Source organism: Paramisgurnus dabryanus, chromosome 4 (assembly GCF_030506205.2).
Source record: "Paramisgurnus dabryanus chromosome 4, PD_genome_1.1, whole genome shotgun sequence".
In the NCBI taxonomy this organism is placed as follows: Eukaryota; Metazoa; Chordata; class Actinopteri; order Cypriniformes; family Cobitidae; genus Paramisgurnus; species Paramisgurnus dabryanus.
In genome coordinates, this window is record NC_133340.1 from 47,402,464 (window position 1) to 47,421,464 (window position 19,001).

Here is a 19,001-nt window from a genome sequence, read left to right on the forward strand (position 1 = left end):
TACTTATATTCATTTCGGGCTATCAAAAATTAAAGAGTTTCTGCCCGAAGGGCTACCAGGGATTTTAAAATTTTGCGAGCCCTGGTCAGCTTTCGTTTTTGTTGAGAATAGTTGCACTTGAGTTTACTACTTGACTTATAAAAATTTTTCCTTGTTGTGTACAGTAGAATTCTGATGCATCGCAATGCATCGTAGAACCGAATTGAATTGAATCGTTACCTGGTGAATCGTAATTGAATTGAATTGTGAGGGCAGTGCCAATGCACACCCGTATTGTACAATATATAAATAATGACTTCAAGATATAGAGAACATAAAACAGATATTTATTGACAGATAAATATACACTTATCTTACCATGCAGTTATCGCCAATCCGCTTTTAGATACAATATTAAAAGCTTTTCCCTAACATCATATTCTCTTCATAAGCCGTGTCAAATCGACCGGAAATCGTTAAAATATAGTTTTGTTAACACATATTTAAGTTAACGTTACAAAATAAAGAAAGACGTAAAATTATTTGCTAAATAATGTAGTCTTTGAGGTAAAAAAAGACAAATAAAACATTTCAGTCAGTTTAATGAATCTTACCAGAGCAGTTAGCCGCCTAGCTAACTTTATATATCTTGTTTTTACATCAAACAAAAGCTTCTAACACCCATATTGTCTTCATATATACTTCGAAAACATCTAAAATATATATTTGTTCTCTGATATAGAAGTTAATAAATGAGGAAAGAAAGTAAAGAAATCGGTAAAATAATGTTTGTCTCTGAGGTAAAATTAAACGACCGTGAGTGACGTGAGTTGGCAAGCGCGTTCTGGAGGAGCGTAGCAGAGAAGCGCGTGCTGCAGCAGTGGAGCGCGCACATCAGACTTGCGCACTAATAAAGGAATACATGGATTTAAAGATGTTTTCACTTAATTTCCTCAAAAAATTCGGATGAAAAGCAGCAGTAGTGAACACACACGGAGCAGTGGGCATTCACTGCGCTGCCATAGGGGCTTTACCATCCATTATTAAAGTGTATTCGTTATATCTTAAAAAACCTACAGGGAACCTTCTGGGAACGTTCTCTCTAGGTTATAAAATTAAACACAAAAATAACCTACAGGGAACGTTCTGGGAACGTTCTCTCAAGGTTATAAAATTAGACACAAAAATAACCTGCAGGGAACGTTCTGGGAATGTTCTCTCTAGGTTATTATAAATATAACCTACAGGGAACGTTCCCAGAACGTTCTTATTTGGTTCCCAAAAAAATAACCAAATGGGAACCATAAGGGAACGTTAGGGGGACGTTATGTGTTTACTGGGTGTGTTGTCATGAATGTGCGCGCACACTGGCTGACAGTCGTTTGTAGGTGCGGGCATTTCGAGATGCCACCACTCTGCCCCCCCCCCCCCCGGAATATAAATAATAGAATTCTAGTTGTCTCACTTTGTTCATCTTATTATTTTAGCGGGCAGACTGAGAAACACGTGGCTAAAATATTGATAATTTATTTAAACAGTATTTTACAACCAGGAAGCCCCCCTCTCTTGCTAATATTACAGTATTGCAATTCCCTTGTCTACCGGTAGGTGCCCCCAAGCACAAACGAGAAACACCGCCTATCGCTTTTACTTATTGTGCCCTCTGCGAGTTGTTGGTTTTTTAATTTTTTAAAAAATATCTTTTTTTTTGTTCTGCAGATTAAACTATGTAATACAGATTTGAAAAGACATGAAGGTGGATAAATGATGAAATAATTTTCAGTTTTGGTTTAACCCATATTTGAATTTAGTTTTTACACATAATTTTAGTCATTTTAATTCATAATTTTTGTTACAATGGAAATTCTATTTTGTTCATTTTGTGCCCAAGAAAAACGGCATGAGAAACAATAGATTACTTTACAATAAATTAAATCAAGACAATAAAATATGTATACGCTATATGCAGTAAAATACATACCAACAATCACAAAATAGAACATTTTATAAATTGTACAGTTGCTCAATAAACAGTATGAACGAGGAAAACAGTGCACAACCAAGAGTAGCCTATAGGTAACAAGAAATTCGAAAATAACAGGAATGTCACTGTAATAACTAATGGTTATATGATTCTGTGCCGGTAAAATTATAGTTTTGTTACATTATTTTAATATTTTATATACTGTTAATTCATATGACACAAACCTGCACATTGTGGTGCTGAGGAGAATGAGAATGTTTCACTTACAGTACATAAAGTGACACAACTACCAATCATTAGTACACATAATGCTGTTTTTGCAACATATCAATTGTGGATATGAAACATATCTTGGTTTGGTTGTTTGGTCTGATAAACAAATTGTGACGTTTTTCTTTTACTTATTTTAAAAAAAAGTTTTACATTCACAACACAATAACAAAAAAAGTCACACTAAAATCTATGTACAACTAAAAAATGTACACTGCTGCACTGCGGGGCCTGGGGTACATGTGAATCTCCACCCTGTGTGGTCAAAGAAAAGTAATAGCAGTATGGTATTTTTTTATTTGAGAAAAACAGTTTAAACATAACACCTTATATCAGAACTTTACATATTCTTGGCCCCGGCGTTTCTTGTTTGTGCTTGGGGGCATCTACCGGTAGACAAGAGAATTGCAATACTGTAAGATTAGTAAAAGAGGGAGGCTTCCTGGTTTTAAAATACTGTTTAAATAAATTTGAAATATTTTATCCACGTGTTTCTCAGTCTGCCCGCTAAAATAATAAGATGAACAAAGTGAGAAAACTAGAATTCTATTATTTCTATTCCGGGGGGCAGAGTGGTGGCATCTCAAGAGTAACCGTGGCATCTCGAAATGCCCGCACCTACAAACGACTGTCAGCCAGCGTGCACGCACATTCATGACAACACACACACCTCGCGTGAATTAAATGAACGGCCGCGAATGCCATAGTGCCAAGAGTGGTGGCACCTAGTTCCCGAGGCATCTCGAAATGCCCGACTGACACCCAGCATGCAAACATTATGACAGCACAAATACCGTGTAAAACAGCTGGTACAAATATACGACGCTGAAGTGCCACCCCTAAATGACACTAAAACTGTCAGCTGCCTCAAAAAGCCACGGTGCCACCACTAGCTGCCTCAAAATGAGTCTGATGCCAGAAGTGACACGATTAGCTGCCTTAAGATGCCGGGGGTGCCACAAACAAGATAAGTCAGATGCCTCAACTGCCACTACTAGATGCCTCAAAATGAGTCAGATGCCGGAAGTGCCACTACTGCTGCCGGAAGTGCCACTACTAGCTGCCACTGCCGCGATTTGAGCTTGCATTTTAATAACGTAATCTGAACGTCACTCCACAATGTTTATGAAACGTTATTAATACCTCTCATGTTGCACGTTCACCCGAAACACGTTGGGAGTTAACAGAAAGAACACGTTAATCATCAAACCTGTGAACTCTCAATCCTTCTGGAGGTAAACTTGAACCGTAGGTTCTAACAAATCTGTCTTTCATTATTTCAGCTACATTGACAAATCACTGGACAAAATATATTATGGTAACCAAATTCCCAAGAACTACAAGGATTTAATTTAATGCAACCTAATATAACAAATAGTGGTGTGACGGATCACAAAATTCATGGTTCGGATCACATTATGGTTTTTGAGGCATGGATCGGATCATTTGTCGGATCATCAAATAAAGGGGTGGGAAAAATTCATCAAGGTCTCAAATTAGCATTAGGTACAGAAATCGAATCAAATGAATCATAACACTGTTTTTATGCATACATTAAATCTATTTTTTTTTTTTACAGCAACAGAAGTGATTTTCTCTTTGTCTCAGGTTGTTTGATTAACATTAATGACACAGACTTAAAGGGATAGTTCACCCAAAAATTTAAATTCTGTCATTATTTACTCATGTTGTTACAAGCCTGTATACATTTCTATGTTCTGATAGTAGTTGTAACGGGGCAGCATTCGTCAAACTTTTATGACCCCCTCCCCCACCCGGTGACAGTTGCTATCTGACAGGTCGTTTTTATGACCCTTTGACAGGGGGGCGGGACCATCAATCAAAATCTGTACAAGTTGTCAACTTTAGACAGAAAGTATTTAATGGTTTTATTGCCGGTCATTTAGAGTGATTGTTTTTCCTGAGTGTGTTTTATGTCACGCGTATGGTGTCATGTTTAATGACGGCTCGTGTTTCGACATTTGCTGTTTATTGACATTTGATGTCAGATCTCAACCATCCTCCCTCCTTTGCTCGCCCCGTGCGCTTCTCAATACTGACTGTCACACCGCGGGTGTGTTGTTGAATCTAAAGTTTTGCAACAGCATAAGTTTATTTAAAGGCAATCACTAATCATATATATATATATATATATATATTAGATGTACCTGGCTACGCTTAAAGCCGATGTTTTCTATCGAACTAGTCTATTTTCTTATCAGACACAAAGTTTCTGATGCTACTATTATGTCAGTGTGTGCTTGTGTGGGGGTCGTGTGATGTAATCTTTGAAAGTTTATGACCGAACCTTTATTGGGGAGCGACAGGAGAACTCCGGGATCAGTTTGGATGGAGCAGAGATGTTATACTCAAGTCTATTGGTATGTATGTGTTTCGCTGTGTTCGTTCCAGTATTTTGTCTGATTTATTTAAAAACTAAAAAATTCGATCTCTGGTATTGCAGCGAAATTGTCTAAACTGGTATTAACTATTCCTGGTAAATCGCGGAGAAGAGTGGCCTGAACAAAAAAAAGTCAGACCGAGACTAGAACCTCCGCAGCGTAACACGGAAATCTTGGAACAAAAGAGACGCCGACTGGCTCGTGTTGTCCGGTGTGTTTTTATTTAATCCTGTTACAATAGATTTAAACAAACTGGTTTGGTTTAATATTTTCTAATAACATGTGTTATCTGTTTTAAAGGTTTGGATATCAGCGGCAAAGCGAACGTTGTGTGTACTATTGCAAAATATATAGCGGATCTCCACGGTACGTTTATCTTGCATAAGAAAATTGTTTTATTTAGATATTTGTCCTAATAACTTGTTTTTATCTGTTTACAGGTTAGGATACAGACCACAACGCTTTGGACGTATCTTTAAAAAAGATTAAAATCAGAGACTTTTTGGATTTGTCTGGGGACATTTTAAACATTTTGTGGCAAATTGGATTTAAAACATTTCGGATACTGGATACCTAGTTTGATTTGTACACAGAGCTTGTTTAAGACGTTTTCACCGCATTTTAGGGTTTATTTTTAATTAAAGGCTTCTTAAAACAGGTGTGAAAATGTGTATATTATACAATGAGTCTTATATTGTCTGCTCTGACAAAAATAAATTATTATTTTAGATTTTAGATCAATTGACTGTGTGTGTTTTATGTCAAGCGTATTCTGTTATGTTTAATGACGGCTCGTGTGACAGATTGTGTTTTGGCATTTGATGTCAGATATCACACTTCCTCCATCCTTATTCACAAGCCCTGCATTCTTTCACAGGGGTTCGTGTTGTAAAGCGACTAAAGATTTCTAAAACTCAACGTTGGTAAAATAATTACCCATTACGGTATCAAAAAAGTAAATGTTTATTTTTAGATTTAGACAAATCATGAACAATGCTACGATTAAAACTTTTGTTTGTAACATCACAAGTTATTTAATTAAATATTCCGTATACGTGTATAGTTTAAGCAATGACCTGAGCCATATCCTTCGGCGCCATCAATACTACAATATTTAGACGATAGTCTAAACTAAATAAAATTTTAAACGGTTTCAGGAACTCCGTGAATCTTTTCATAACCTGCTCTATAGTTTCACGCGTATTAAAGATCCGGCGGTGCTTGACAAAGCGCCGGGTGTGTGTTCATATTTGCCGTTTTAAATTAACCTTAATAAAATGTAATACTGTCCACTATGGCAAAATAGGAGTTTATTTTAGAATTAGGGGAATCTTTAACCAAGGCTCTGATTAAGACATATGTATACGTGCACCGATGGTGACAGAGAAACTTATAGCTGACGTTAATAAACTTTTTAAATGTTTTTAAGACGTCTACAACTCATTTTAGGGGTTTATTTTTAATTAAACGCTTCTTAAAACATGTGTGAATATGTGTATATTATACAAAGATTATTATATTGTCTGCTCTGACAAAAATAAATTATTATTTTAGATTTTAGGACAAATGACTGTGTCTATCTTATAAATACAACTTGATATATACGTTTGTTTTGTCAAGAGACTTTTTTAAAGTCACGCAAGAATAAAATCTTTTAGTTGTAATTGGTTAACATTAAAGGTACTATTATCTATTTAACTATAAGCTATATTTTTCTGATCAGATATTTTTCTGTTTCTGATGATGGTCTTATAACAGTATGTGTGTGGGATGATGATGGCTGTTCACAGCAGGTGGCGGGTTGTAAACTAGGGTCTTTTTAAAACTGTAGTGGTAAAAATGTAATAGCACACTGACAAAAATAAATCATTTGGTTGTAACAAATTATTTAATGAAATATTCAGTATGTATATAGCGATGAACGGTGTCAAAATCACCGGGGTCCCAACAATACTATAGTCTTTAGACTAAAGGGTATTTATTTTAATATAAATAAAATCTTAATCTTTTCGTGCACAATATTCTGATCACGCCATTAGATTGTGTTCCAGCGTTTACAATAGAGAACATACGCGGATGCGTGTTCATATACACCGTTAAGAAACTTTAAAACGATTAAAAAATTCATATCTTCTGGGTTTTGTTTTAAATTAATGACATCTTAAAACCAACTGGGAATATGTGTTTATTACACAATAAAATGTAATTATGGTCGCGCTGACAAAATAAGGGTTTAATTTTAGATTTAGGGAATTCTTTAATCAAGCCCCTGATTAAAACACATGAATGCGTGAACCACAGTTGCCAGAGAACGTACGCTGAGGTGCTCTTACGGCGTTAAGAACCTTTTTATTGTTTAAGACATTTTGACCCCATTTCCTGGTTTTGTGTCCGCTGTGGATCCCAACCTCTATGTGTTTATTATACAACAAATGCAATTCTGTCAGCATTTCTAGTTTAGAACGCCTCTGATTTAAACATGCGGGTTTTAAAATGAAACGGCCATGTGACTTTTATGACAAAAGCTATTCGATCTTAATTTTTTGTTTTAACATCCAAAAGTTTTTTATACACATTCCATAATTAAAAATCTAGGTGTGTATGAGTAAGTTTATATCTAATGTCACACGAGCAGCACCAAATCGCTTGTGTCTCTGTGTGTGCATCCAGGCTGTTTATTTGGGGGCGTGTTTATGAGCCTGTGTCTTTGCAAGGTGTGTGCGTGTGTGTGTGTGTGTGTGTGTGTGTGTGTGTGTGTGTGTGTGTGTGTGTGTGTGTGTGTGTTTGCATGGGGGGTCTATGATGTCTCTGATTGTTACTAAAGTTTTTGATATTAAGTCTGTGTCCTCATTGACAATAAGTAAGGGTTTTTAGATGTAGGTTTCATTACACAGATACTGATTAAATCATGTTATCCATTATTTGCGATTTAAAGAAACTTAAAAGGTTTAAGACATTTTATCTCACATTGTGGTGTTGTTTTTTAATTAATGTAACCTTAAACCCCTCTGTTATACATTTAGGGAACAATAAAATGTTAGCAAATATTATTTATCAAAGTTGACGATGTTATAAGACAGGATGTCACTAACGTGACAACAAACATTTATTTAAAGACAAAACATTTTAACAAAATTGCCATGGCTTACAGACACACACTAGACTTAATAATAAAAATAAAAATATACTATTCGAACATCCTAACCTGATATTAGGTTAGATTAGGTTTAAGGTCAATCAGCGTCTATAGCTTTACAACTTACAGCACAAAACCCCCCCCAATGACAGGATTTTTATGAAGTGGAGCAGACCCTTGGTATGCCTGTGGGGTTAGGTTCAACTAAGGTCAACATCTATCAGTGCATAATAAGCAAACATGAAATTATATTTTACCTATGGTTTGTTAATGATGTTGCTAGGTTAGCGTATTTTTCTGAAACAAACTTTTCTTTTCAAACTTAGTTAGGATACACATGTTTGTTGCCTCAAACACCTGATCATAGTTTTTCTTCGTTAGTGTCAACTAATGTCTGAGATTTTGTAAATTCATCAGATGTTTCTTACTTTTGTATTTCTTAAACAAACTTTTCTTTTCAATCTTAGACAGTCTTCATACATTTGTCTTTCGATAAGTTGTTCATAGTTTTTCTTCGTTAGTGTCAACTAATGTCTGAGATTTTGTAAATTCATCAGATGTTTCTTACTTGTGTATTTTCTTAAACAAACTTTTCTTTTCAATCTTAGACAGTCATCATACTTTTGTCTTTCGATAAGTTGTTCATAGTTTTTCTTCGCTAGTGTCAACTCATGTCTGAGACTTGTAAATTTCATCAGATGTTCTTACATGTGTATTTTCTAAAACAAACTTATGCTTTTCAAACTTAGGTAGTCATCATACTTTTGTCTTTCGATAAGTTGTTCATAGTTTTTTATGTGGTAGTGTCAACTTATGTCTGAGATTTTGTAAATTCATCAGATGTTTCTTACGTGTATATTTTCTTAAACAAACATTTTTTTGTTTTTAAAACATAGTTAGGATACACACTTTTTGTCGCCTCAAACACTTGATCAAAGTTTTTTCTTCGTTAGTGTCAACTAATGTCTGAGATTTTGTAAATGCATCAGATGTTTCTTACTTGTGTATATTCTTAAACAAAGTTTTCTTTTCAATCTTAGACAGTCTTCATACGTATGTCTTTCGATAAGTTGTTCATAGTTTTTCTTCGATAGTGTCAACTCATGTCTGAGATTTGTAAATTTCATCATATGTTCTTACATGTGTATTTTCTGAAACAAATTTATGCTTTTCAAACTTAGGTAGTCATCATACTTTTGTCTCTACATACATTGTTCAAAGTTTCTTGTAGCTAGTGTCAACTGATGTCTGAGATTTTGTAAATTCAACAGATGGTCTTACGTGTGTATTTCTTAAACAAACATGTTGCTGTTCAAACTTAGGCAGAGTTCATACGTTTGTCTTTTCATAAGTTGTTCATAGTTTTTATTTGTTAGTGTCAACTAATGACAGAGATTTTGTAAACTCATCAGATTCAAACAAAACTCATTCATTTCTGTAGTTTATGTAACACCTTGTCAAACTCTTAAAGGTAGTACTAACTGTTTAAAACAACAATGCAAAGTATTTAAAGATTTACTTGATAAATCTTTTACACCAAAACAAACTAGGATAGCAATATGTCTGAATCTGTAACAGGTGATACCACCAATAGCGTGGTGTACATAACAAAGTCTGCAAAATAATAAAGATTGATTAGGTTTTTATTTAGTAAACCTTTTAACATAAAGTGTAGAGTCTTTTGTATGTAACAACAAAGATGCGATGAAACAACGCAAAACAAGAGAGGATGCGTTTGTTAAAACACATATAAATTAAGAAGCATACATCTACAAATGGGGCAATGTCTTTAATCTATTGGTCCCGAATTTAGAGGCTATACTGGCAAACTATTTCAAACATTGCCCCATTTGTAGATGTATGCTTCTTAATTTATATGTGTTTTAACAAACGCATCCTCTCTTGTTTTGCGTTGTTTCATCGCATCTTTGTTGTTACATACAAAAGACTCTACACTTTATGTTAAAAGGTTTACTAAATAAAAACCTAATCAATCTTTATTATTTTGCAGACTTTGTTATGTACACCACGCTATTGGTGGTATCACCTGTTACAGATTCAGACATATTGCTATCCTAGTTTGTTTTGGTGTAAAAGATTTATCAAGTAAATCTAAAATACTTTGCATTGTTGTTTTAAACAGTTAGTACTACCTTTAAGAGTTTGACAAGGTGTTACATAAACTACAGAAATGAATGAGTTTTGTTTGAATCTGATGAGTTTACAAAATCTCTGTCATTAGTTGACACTAACAAATAAAAACTATGAACAACTTATGAAAAGACAAACGTATGAACTCTGCCTAAGTTTGAACAGCAACATGTTTGTTTAAGAAATACACACGTAAGACCATCTGTTGAATTTACAAAATCTCAGACATCAGTTGACACTAGCTACAAGAAACTTTGAACAATGTATGTAGAGACAAAAGTATGATGACTACCTAAGTTTGAAAAGCATAAATTTGTTTCAGAAAATACACATGTAAGAACATATGATGAAATTTACAAATCTCAGACATGAGTTGACACTATCGAAGAAAAACTATGAACAACTTATCGAAAGACATACGTATGAAGACTGTCTAAGATTGAAAAGAAAACTTTGTTTAAGAATATACACAAGTAAGAAACATCTGATGCATTTACAAAATCTCAGACATTAGTTGACACTAACGAAGAAAAAACTTTGATCAAGTGTTTGAGGCGACAAAAAGTGTGTATCCTAACTATGTTTTAAAAACAAAAAAATGTTTGTTTAAGAAAATATACACGTAAGAAACATCTGATGAATTTACAAAATCTCAGACATAAGTTGACACTACCACATAAAAAACTATGAACAACTTATCGAAAGACAAAAGTATGATGACTACCTAAGTTTGAAAAGCATAAGTTTGTTTTAGAAAATACACATGTAAGAACATCTGATGAAATTTACAAGTCTCAGACATGAGTTGACACTAGCGAAGAAAAACTATGAACAACTTATCGAAAGACAAAAGTATGATGACTGTCTAAGATTGAAAAGAAAAGTTTGTTTAAGAAAATACACAAGTAAGAAACATCTGATGAATTTACAAAATCTCAGACATTAGTTGACACTAACGAAGAAAAACTATGAACAACTTATCGAAAGACAAATGTATGAAGACTGTCTAAGATTGAAAAGAAAAGTTTGTTTAAGAAATACAAAAGTAAGAAACATCTGATGAATTTACAAAATATCAGACATTAGTTGACACTAACGAAGAAAAACTATGATCAGGTGTTTGAGGCAACAAACATGTGTATCCTAACTAAGTTTGAAAAGAAAAGTTTGTTTCAGAAAAATACGCTAACCTAGCAACATCATTAACAAACCATAGGTAAAATATAATTTCATGTTTGCTTATTATGCACTGATAGATGTTGACCTTAGTTGAACCTAACCCCACAGGCATACCAAGGGTCTGCTCCACTTCATAAAAATCCTGTCATTGGGGGGGGTTTTGTGCTGTAAGTTGTAAAGCTATAGACGCTGATTGACCTTAAACCTAATCTAACCTAATATCAGGTTAGGATGTTCGAATAGTATATTTTTATTTTTATTATTAAGTCTAGTGTGTCTCTGTAAGCCATGGCAATTTTGTTAAAATGTTTTGTCTTTAAATAAATGTTTGTTGTCACGTTAGTGACATCCTGTCTTATAACATCGTCAACTTTGATAAATAATATTTGCTAACATTTTATTGTTCCCTAAATGTATAACAGAGGGGTTTAAGGTTACATTAATTAAAAAACAACACCACAATGTGAGATAAAATGTCTTAAACCTTTTAAGTTTCTTTAAATCGCAAATAATGGATAACATGATTTAATCAGTATCTGTGTAATGAAACCTACATCTAAAAACCCTTACTTATTGTCAATGAGGACACAGACTTAATATCAAAAACTTTAGTAACAATCAGAGACATCATAGACCCCCCATGCAAACACACACACACACACACACACACACACACACACACACACACACACGCACACACCTTGCAAAGACACAGGCTCATAAACACGCCCCCAAATAAACAGCCTGGATGCACACACAGAGACACAAGCGATTTGGTGCTGCTCGTGTGACATTAGATATAAACTTACTCATACACACCTAGATTTTTAATTATGGAATGTGTATAAAAAACTTTTGGATGTTAAAACAAAAAATTAAGATCGAATAGCTTTTGTCATAAAAGTCACATGGCCGTTTCATTTTAAAACCCGCATGTTTAAATCAGAGGCGTTCTAAACTAGAAATGCTGACAGAATTGCATTTGTTGTATAATAAACACATAGAGGTTGGGATCCACAGCGGACACAAAACCAGGAAATGGGGTCAAAATGTCTTAAACAATAAAAAGGTTCTTAACGCCGTAAGAGCACCTCAGCGTACGTTCTCTGGCAACTGTGGTTCACGCATTCATGTGTTTTAATCAGGGGCTTGATTAAAGAATTCCCTAAATCTAAAATTAAACCCTTATTTTGTCAGCGCGACCATAATTACATTTTATTGTGTAATAAACACATATTCCCAGTTGGTTTTAAGATGTCATTAATTTAAAACAAAACCCAGAAGATATGAATTTTTTAATCGTTTTAAAGTTTCTTAACGGTGTATATGAACACGCATCCGCGTATGTTCTCTATTGTAAACGCTGGAACACAATCTAATGGCGTGATCAGAATATTGTGCACGAAAAGATTAAGATTTTATTTATATTAAAATAAATACCCTTTAGTCTAAAGACTATAGTATTGTTGGGACCCCGGTGATTTTGACACCGTTCATCGCTATATACATACTGAATATTTCATTAAATAATTTGTTACAACCAAATGATTTATTTTTGTCAGTGTGCTATTACATTTTTACCACTACAGTTTTAAAAAGACCCTAGTTTACAACCCGCCACCTGCTGTGAACAGCCATCATCATCCCACACACATACTGTTATAAGACCATCATCAGAAACAGAAAAATATCTGATCAGAAAAATATAGCTTATAGTTAAATAGATAATAGTACCTTTAATGTTAACCAATTACAACTAAAAGATTTTATTCTTGCGTGACTTTAAAAAAGTCTCTTGACAAAACAAACGTATATATCAAGTTGTATTTATAAGATAGACACAGTCATTTGTCCTAAAATCTAAAATAATAATTTATTTTTGTCAGAGCAGACAATATAATAATCTTTGTATAATATACACATATTCACACATGTTTTAAGAAGCGTTTAATTAAAAATAAACCCCTAAAATGAGTTGTAGACGTCTTAAAAACATTTAAAAAGTTTATTAACGTCAGCTATAAGTTTCTCTGTCACCATCGGTGCACGTATACATATGTCTTAATCAGAGCCTTGGTTAAAGATTCCCCTAATTCTAAAATAAACTCCTATTTTGCCATAGTGGACAGTATTACATTTTATTAAGGTTAATTTAAAACGGCAAATATGAACACACACCCGGCGCTTTGTCAAGCACCGCCGGATCTTTAATACGCGTGAAACTATAGAGCAGGTTATGAAAAGATTCACGGAGTTCCAGGCACGTGCAGAGGGGGGGGGCGGCGGGTGCCCAAGCACCTGCCCCTTTACACCTGGATGACCAAAGTGCCCTTTTTGTCAAGGCATTTTTTTGTAATTAAATGCCCTTTTGTGAAGGCCTGCCCAATCTAACTATTAGTAAAATTAATAAAAAATAATTTAGACGCAAATAAAATTAGTCACATGATGACGTATTGACCTTTCATTGGACAATCAGGGACGATCATCACTAGCTAGCTCACAGCGCTGGCAGCGCCCACACGTGCACGACACGGTGCGCAGGACAGGGAGGATCCCCCTCGAGCCGGCATTGAACCGAAGCGATATGCTTGTTATATTATTATTATTATTATTTTACAAGAACAACGTGAGGAGAGCATGCACAGCTTTTGTTTATTGCTCTCTGTGTGTATTAACATCTCTACAACGTTAGATGCAAACAGGGCTCTCAAGTCTCACGCATTCGGCGGGAGACACACGCACTTCAGCCAGTTTACACGCCAGTGACGCCACACCTTGCATTTCTCACGCTGAAATTAAAAATTCTTCCATATAAAAACAATGGATGAGGCAAAGGCAGGGACGTTCTCTGCCGGGAGTTCATACAGGTAGCTGTCTCGAGTTTTTAGGTGTGCTCAACTTCACGCAGCAATGCAAGAACCGAAACGCACATGACATCAAAGTACCGCGAGAAATATTCGGGAAATCATACGGAGGAGTTTGATTTCAAATCGCTCTCGCGCTGTTCTAATGTCATCCACCTGTCACGCGGAGTTTGTTGGAAGAGCAAGATCCGATGAATACGGTAAAAAAACTCTTATTTTTTGTATCACATTGAATTTACGATTCCTGGACTCGCCTTTGATAAAAGACAATGTGAGCTGATGTTGGGTAATATAGCCATACTCGTGCTAAATTATTAACTCAGTCAAAAACTCTCCAGCTTTGCAACCAGTTTTAGTTTACCTGAAAATAAAGAAAGTACTAGAGGCTTCATAAAATGAATGAAAGGAGAGATGAATGCCATTATTTTATTGCCGTGTCATCAAGGCATCAAAGTGTGCAAAAACACAACACGATTCAAAACTATAGGCTACTCTCTTTGTATACAAATTTCGAACAGGATTAGAATAGAATAGAATTATATTTTAAATATGACAAAAAAAACACAAGACTGTAAACGTAATAATATCTTAATGTCACAATGCAATAATATCATATAATTTCAAAACTGCATATACTGTTGACACACACAAACACAAAATGAAATGCACTGTAAGTCGTTTTGGATAAAAGTGGCTGCCAAATGCATAAATATATAGATATAAAACTCAGTCTATATAGATTTTTCTCTCTCACTCTATTTGCAAGGAAAATAAAGGAAAACGTTAGACTTAAAATCATCTTTCTATTCTGTATTACTTTATTATTTGTTTTAGTTGTGTGCTTGCGTGTCAGCGAGCAAAGTGCCCTTTTTATTTTTTGAGCACCTGCCCCTCCAATTGTCTCTGCACGTCCCTGCGGAGTTCCTGAAACCGTTTAAAATTTTATTTAGTTTAGACTATCGTCTAAATATTGTAGTATTGATGGCGCCGAAGGATATGGCTCAGGTCATTGCTTAAACTATACACGTATACGGAATATTTAATTAAATAACTTGTGATGTTACAAACAAAAGTTTTAATCGTAGCATTGTTCATGATTTGTCTAAATCTAAAAATAAACATTTACTTTTTTGATACCGTAATGGGTAATTATTTTACCAACGTTGAGTTTTAGAAATCTTTAGTCGCTTTACAACACGAACCCCTGTGAAAGAATGCAGGGCTTGTGAATAAGGATGGAGGAAGTGTGATATCTGACATCAAATGCCAAAACACAATCTGTCACACGAGCCGTCATTAAACATAACAGAATACGCTTGACATAAAACACACACAGTCAATTGATCTAAAATCTAAAATAATAATTTATTTTTGTCAGAGCAGACAATATAAGACTCATTGTATAATATACACATTTTCACACCTGTTTTAAGAAGCCTTTAATTAAAAATAAACCCTAAAATGCGGTGAAAACGTCTTAAACAAGCTCTGTGTACAAATCAAACTAGGTATCCAGTATCCGAAATGTTTTAAATCCAATTTGCCACAAAATGTTTAAAATGTCCCCAGACAAATCCAAAAAGTCTCTGATTTTAATCTTTTTTAAAGATACGTCCAAAGCGTTGTGGTCTGTATCCTAACCTGTAAACAGATAAAAACAAGTTATTAGGACAAATATCTAAATAAAACAATTTTCTTAAGCAAGATAAACGTACCGTGGAGATCCGCTATATATTTTGCAATAGTACACACAACGTTCGCTTTGCCGCTGATATCCAAACCTTTAAAACAGATAACACATGTTATTAGAAAATATTAAACCAAACCAGTTTGTTTAAATCTATTGTAACAGGATTAAATAAAAACACACCGGACAACACGAGCCAGTCGGCGTCTCTTTTGTTCCAAGATTTCCGTGTTACGCTGCGGAGGTTCTAGTCTCGGTCTGACTTTTTTTTGTTCAGGCCACTCTTCTCCGCGATTTACCAGGAATAGTTAATACCAGTTTAGACAATTTCGCTGCAATACCAGAGATCGAATTTTTTAGTTTTTAAATAAATCAGACAAAATACTGGAACGAACACAGCGAAACACATACATACCAATAGACTTGAGTATAACATCTCTGCTCCATCCAAACTGATCCCGGAGTTCTCCTGTCGCTCCCCAATAAAGGTTCGGTCATAAACTTTCAAAGATTACATCACACGACCCCCACACAAGCACACACTGACATAATAGTAGCATCAGAAACTTTGTGTCTGATAAGAAAATAGACTAGTTCGATAGAAAACATCGGCTTTAAGCGTAGCCAGGTACATCTAATATATATATATATATATATATATATATATATATATATATATATATATATATATGATTAGTGATTGCCTTTAAATAAACTTATGCTGTTGCAAAACTTTAGATTCAACAACACACCCGCGGTGTGACAGTCAGTATTGAGAAGCGCACGGGGCGAGCAAAGGAGGGAGGATGGTTGAGATCTGACATCAAATGTCAATAAACAGCAAATGTCGAAACACGAGCCGTCATTAAACATGACACCATACGCGTGACATAAAACACACTCAGGAAAAACAATCACTCTAAATGACCGGCAATAAAACCATTAAATACTTTCTGTCTAAAGTTGACAACTTGTACAGATTTTGATTGATGGTCCCGCCCCCCTGTCAAAGGGTCATAAAAACGACCTGTCAGATAGCAACTGTCACCGGGTGGGGGAGGGGGTCATAAAAGTTTGACGAATGCTGCCCCGTTACAACTACTTCTGATGAACACAAAGGAAGATATTTTGAGAAATGTTTGTAAACAAACCATTCGTGGACCCTATTCACTTCCATAGTAGGAAAAAATAATACTATGGAAGTAAATGGGGTCCACAAATGGTTTGGTTACAAACATTAGCTTGTTAAAACTTTTCAGTCTCAAAGTTTTCCTTAAATAAGTCAAAATAGAATAGATATTTAACCAACATAAGAGCTGCTCTTTACATAGGAAACAAAAAACAGCACGCACCTTTAGCTGAACTCAATCAGAGCGCGTGACCACGCATGCACAGCACGGCGTCTGACAGGACCGGTTGCTACTCTAAACTGAGACCCAAACACAAAACTTTTAATCCATCACGTTGTCACTTTTTAATGCCATTTCCCCACGACAGGCAGATTACGTTGCAAAGTTATTTCGAGGCGACAAATCCAGGAATTTTACTGTTCCGGTCGCCACAACGTAGTTGGTCATCATATTACGTCGACGTTACATAACAGTTACGTGTCTGTGTTAGCTGGGTTTCCCTATTTAAATTTGCATGTTAATCCGTGAATCGCACGCGACCCGAACCATGTGTCAACTGCGATCCGTCACTGCACTAATGACAAAACATCAAATTGACAAAACATATAATGATTAATATTATGAACAATAAAACAATGTAAAAATTTTTTTGATAACTTGTCAAAGACGCCAAAACAAGCGTATTAGGTTAAAGTAATTGTATACAAACACTGGGAAAGTTTACTCAAAACTAAACAGAATGCCAAAGAAATGTAACCCTTTGCATGGTAATAAAATCATTGTAACTTGTTTTACCAAATATTTAATAATACCACTTATCTCAGTTCTCAATAATAATATATTAATTTGTATTTATAATTTGTAATTTTAATAATTAAACTGTAATTTAAAGCATTTGGTTTATTTTCTGGGCTAATCTGCTTGCCCTTACATAGTATGTTTTACTAATAAAGTGTAAGCTGAATTTAATCTTTTAATGGAACTTACATATCTTAATGCATTAAGAAACGTAAAGGCCTGGTTTCACAGACAAGCCAAGACTTAGTTAATGCCTTAGTTAAATTAAGATGTTTAAGCACTTTTAATAAACATGCCTTAGAAAAAGATGTTACTGGTTTGTATATGAGAAAAATCAATGGCACTGGCTGGGGATGAAAATTATTGATTAATTTATTAATCGTTAGTTGATTGACCTTATCGATCGATTAACGATTAACTGATAAGAGGCTATTTTCCTGAGAATGTAAATTTCTCATTGTATCAGTAGTGTCTTTAACAAAAAGAGCAAAATATTGCTTATATACACTGAATAAAAGTGCATGTTATATTGCTCAGTTGATGTTTTATTTTAACAGTTGGGATACAGTACAGATAGGGCTGGGACAGTTGTTATTACCACCGCACTACTGCAAGGAAAGGGAACTGATATCAGTGATGACTAGGCCTGGGACGGTAACTGGATTACCGCCATACCGCGGTCACGTGACCCATGCCGCGGGTCTGAGCTCCTCACCGTCATAACCGCAAAATAAAAAAACACTTGAAACATTGGTCTGCACTTGTGTGTATATGTGGATGTTATACACGCAGCTTGTTAACAACCGCAACTTGTTAACTTAACATTAACTGATATGATTTTAATATTAAATTGTCATTGAGTAGAAATACAGGTGACGTTGTCTGTCACTCATTAAAAGTAATACAAACATTTTATCTAATTTGAACGTGCAAACAACCGCAACAGATCAACAACAGAATCAGGTTTCATACATTATCAAATTTTCACGCAACATAAAGAGCACTCGATCAGTCCGAGGATTAATATCCAAAGAGGTTAGATTGTCTCTTTTTTTCATCTAGCCTACAACAGTGGCCATTTCTAAAGCAGGACACATTTCAAAAAGTTTTGCTTTTGCGTCTTCTTTCTCTGTTTGTGGAAAAAGACCGATGTTTAGGTAAGGGTCGAGGACAGAAGCGTTCTGTCCGAGCACGCGCAACAGAGGCGGACTGCCCAAGCGCGCTCGAGACAGATGCGGACTGCCCGGGCGCGTGCGACACAGACGGACCCCTTCATCTTGTGCACACACACGCGTCTCAGTGCAGCTTCCCAGCTATACTCAAGCACGGACACATATGCAGTACAAGTGATTTCTCATACAAATGGTTATTTTACCAGACCATCAGGGCAGCAATAATTCGCGTCATTTACAGGCTATTCA

The 19,001-nt window shown here is 35.1% G+C and overlaps 1 protein-coding gene and 1 long non-coding RNA gene across 5 annotated transcripts in view; one reads left to right on the plus strand and one right to left on the minus strand.

The window, feature by feature from the left end:
- chst10 (carbohydrate sulfotransferase 10) overlaps positions 1-19,001 on the plus strand; it is a 149,112-nt gene that overhangs the window by 44,384 nt on the left and 85,727 nt on the right. The window lies entirely within an intron of this gene.
- On the minus strand, positions 15,208-16,289 carry LOC135736082 (uncharacterized). Its single transcript, XR_010527765.2, has 4 exons — positions 16,068-16,289; positions 15,836-15,984; positions 15,681-15,746; positions 15,208-15,606 (listed from the first exon to the last, which is right to left on the minus strand). It is a non-coding gene; the product is annotated as an uncharacterized lncRNA (long non-coding RNA).